The sequence below is a fragment of the Protomyctophum bolini genome, assembly GCF_963924005.1.
Source record: "Protomyctophum bolini genome assembly, chromosome: 6".
NCBI lineage: Eukaryota > Metazoa > Chordata > Actinopteri > Myctophiformes > Myctophidae > Protomyctophum > Protomyctophum bolini.
In genome coordinates this window covers 36404473-36409457 of record NC_137867.1, presented here as the reverse complement: position 1 = coordinate 36409457, position 4985 = coordinate 36404473, and positions in this window count along the sequence as shown.

Below are 4985 nucleotides of genomic sequence, written 5' to 3'. Positions count from 1 at the left end.
TTGTATTAATATAATATTTTGAAGTACCACATGAAACATACAAAATTCAAAGACACAGCACCAAAACACCATAAATAATACAAGACATACAATAATCCAAACACATTAATACCACATGAAGCATACAAAATTCAAAGACACAACACAAAACACCATAAATAATACAAGACATACAATAATCCGAACACATTAGTACCATGAACCATACCCAATTCAAAGACACAGCACAAAACACCAAAAATAATACAAGATATACAATAACCCATACCCATTAGGACAACATGAAACATACAAAATTCAAAGACACAACCCAAAACACCAAAAATAATACAAGACGGCCAATAACACAAATACATTAGTACCACATGAAACATAAAAATTCAAAGACACAGCACAAAACCCCAAAAATAATACAAGACAGACAATAACCCAAACACATTAGTACCACATGAAGCATACAAAATTCAAAGACACAACACAAAACACCAAAAATAATACAAGATATACAATACCCAACCCCATTTGGACAACATGAAACATAAAAAATTCAAAGATCCCAACACAAAACACCAAAAATAATACAAGACAGACAATAACCCAAACACCTAGTACCACATGAAGCATGCAAAATTCAAAGACACAACACAAAACACAAAAAATAATACAAGATTTACAATACCCCAACCCCATTTGGACAACATGAAACATAAAAAAATTCAAAGATCCCAACACAAAACACCAAAAATAATACAAGACAGACAATAACCCAAACACCTAGTCCCACATGAAGCATGCAAAATTCAAAGACCCAACACAAAACACAAAAAATAATACAAGATTTACAATACCCAACCCATTTGGACAACATGAAACATAAAAAATTCAAAGATCCCAACACAAAACACCAAAAATAATACAAGATATACAATAACCCATACCCATTAGGACAACATGAAACATACAAAATTCAAAGATCCCAACACAAAACACCAAAAATAATACAAGACAGACAATAACCCAAACACCTAGTACCACATGAAGCATGCAAAATTCAAAGACACAACACAAAACACCAAAAATAATACAAGATATACAATACCCAACCCCATTTGGACAACATGAAACATAAAAAATTCAAAGATCCCAACACAAAACACCAAAAATAATACAAGACAGACAATAACCCAAACACCTAGTACCACATGAAGCATGCAAAATTCAAAGACACAACACAAAACACAAAAAATAATACAAGATTTACAATACCCAACCCCATTTGGACAACATGAAACATAAAAAATTCAAAGACACAACCCAAAACACCAAAAATAATACAAGATTTACAATACCCAACCCCATTTGGACAACATGAAACATAAAAAATTCAAAGATCCCAACACAAAACACCAAAAATAATACAAGACAGACAATAACCCAAACACCTAGTACCACATTAAGCATGCAAAATTCAAAGACCCAACACAAAACACAAAAAATAATACAAGATTTACAATACCCAACCCATTTGGACAACATGAAACATAAAAAATTCAAAGATCCCAACACAAAACACCAAAAATAATACAAGACAGACAATAACCCAAACACCTAGTACCACATGAAGCATGCAAAATTCAAAGACACAACACAAAACACAAAAAATAATACAAGATTTACAATACCCAACCCCATTTGGACAACATGAAACATAAAAAATTCAAAGATCCCAACACAAAACACCAAAAATAATACAAGACAGACAATAACCCAAACACCTAGTACCACATGAAGCATGCAAAATTCAAAGACACAACCCAAAACACAAAAGATAATACAAGATTTACAATACCCAACCCCATTTGGACAACATGAAAACATAAAAAATTCAAAGATCCCAACACAAAACACCAAAAATAATACAAGACAGACAATAACCCGAACACCTAGTACCACATGAAGCATGCAAAATTCAAAGACACCACCCAAAACACCAAAAATAATACAAGATTTACAATACCCAACCCCATTTGGACAACATGAAACATAAAAAATTCAAAGATCCCAACACAAAACACCAAAAATAATACAAGACAGACAATAACCCAAACACCTAGTACCACATGAAGCATGCAAAATTCAAAGACACAACACAAAACAAAAAAAATAATACAAGATTTACAATACCCAACCCCATTTGGACAACATGAAACATAAAAAATTCAAAGATCCCAACACAAAACACCAAAAATAATACAAGACCGACAATAACCCAAACACCTAGTACCACATGAAGCATGCAAAATTCAAAGACACAACACAAAACACAAAAAATAATACAAGATTTACAATACCCAACCCATTTGGACAACATGAAAACATAAAAAATTCAAAGATCCCAACACAAAACACCAAAAATAATACAAGACAGACAATAACCCGAACACCTAGTACCACATGAAGCATGCAAAATTCAAAGACACCACCCAAAACACCAAAAATAATACAAGATTTACAATACCCAACCCCATTTGGACAACATGAAACATAAAAAATTCAAAGATCCCAACACAAAACACCAAAAATAATACAAGACAGACAATAACCCAAACACCTAGTACCACATGAAGCATGCAAAATTCAAAGACACAACACAAAACAAAAAAAATAATACAAGATTTACAATACCCAACCCCATTTGGACAACATGAAACATAAAAAATTCAAAGATCCCAACACAAAACACCAAAAATAATACAAGACAGACAATAACCCAAACACCTAGTACCACATGAAGCATGCAAAATTCAAAGACACAACACAAAACACAAAAAATAATACAAGATTTACAATACCCAACCCCATTTGGACAACATGAAACATAAAAAATTCAAAGATCCCAACACAAAACACCAAAAATAATACAAGACAGACAATAACCCAAACACCTAGTACCACATGAAGCATGCAAAATTCAAAGACACAACCCAAAACACAAAAGATAATACAAGATTTACAATACCCAACCCCATTTGGACAACATGAAAACATAAAAAATTCAAAGATCCCAACACAAAACACCAAAAATAATACAAGACAGACAATAACCCGAACACCTAGTACCACATGAAGCATGCAAAATTCAAAGACACCACCCAAAACACCAAAAATAATACAAGATTTACAATACCCAACCCCATTTGGACAACATGAAACATAAAAAATTCAAAGATCCCAACACAAAACACCAAAAATAATACAAGACAGACAATAACCCAAACACCTAGTACCACATGAAGCATGCAAAATTCAAAGACACAACACAAAACAAAAAAAATAATACAAGATTTACAATACCCAACCCCATTTGGACAACATGAAACATAAAAAATTCAAAGATCCCAACACAAAACACCAAAAATAATACAAGACCGACAATAACCCAAACACCTAGTACCACATGAAGCATGCAAAATTCAAAGACACAACACAAAACACAAAAAATAATACAAGATTTACAATACCCAACCCATTTGGACAACATGAAAACATAAAAAATTCAAAGATCCCAACACAAAACACCAAAAATAATACAAGACAGACAATAACCCGAACACCTAGTACCACATGAAGCATGCAAAATTCAAAGACACCACCCAAAACACCAAAAATAATACAAGATTTACAATACCCAACCCCATTTGGACAACATGAAACATAAAAAATTCAAAGATCCCAACACAAAACACCAAAAATAATACAAGACAGACAATAACCCAAACACCTAGTACCACATGAAGCATGCAAAATTCAAAGACACAACACAAAACAAAAAAAATAATACAAGATTTACAATACCCAACCCCATTTGGACAACATGAAACATAAAAAATTCAAAGATCCCAACACAAAACACCAAAAATAATACAAGACCGACAATAACCCAAACACCTAGTACCACATGAAGCATGCAAAATTCAAAGACACAACACAAAACACAAAAAATAATACAAGATTTACAATACCCAACCCATTTGGACAACATGAAACATAAAAAATTCAAAGATCCCAACACAAAACACCAAAAATAATACAAGACAGACAATAACCCAAACACCTAGTACCACATGAAGCATGCAAAATTCAAAGACACAACACAAAACACAAAAAAGAATACAAGATTTACAATACCCAACCCCATTTGGACAACATGAAACATAAAAAATTCAAAGATCCCAACACAAAACACCAAAAATAATACAAGACAGACAATAACCCAAACACCTAGTACCACATGAAGCATGCAAAATTCAAAGACACAACCCAAAACACAAAAGATAATACAAGATTTACAATACCCAACCCCATTTGGACAACATGAAAACATAAAAAATTCAAAGATCCCAACACAAAACACCAAAAATAATACAAGACAGACAATAACCCGAACACCTAGTACCACATGAAGCATGCAAAATTCAAAGACACCACCCAAAACACCAAAAATAATACAAGATTTACAATACCCAACCCCATTTGGACAACATGAAACATAAAAAATTCAAAGATCCCAACACAAAACACCAAAAATAATACAAGACAGACAATAACCCAAACACCTAGTACCACATGAAGCATGCAAAATTCAAAGACACAACACAAAACAAAAAAAATAATACAACATTTACAATACCCAACCCCATTTGGACAACATGAAACACAAAAAATAATACAAGATTTACAATACCCAACCCATTTGGACAACATGAAACATAAAAAAATCAAAGATCCCAACACAAAACACCAAAAATAATACAAGACAGACAATAACCCAAACACCTAGTACCACATGAAGCATGCAAAATTCAAAGACACAACACAAAACAAAAAAAATAATACAAGATTTACAATACCCAACCCCATTTGGACAACATGAAACATAAAAAATTCAAAGATCCCAACACAAAACACCAAAAATAATACAAGAC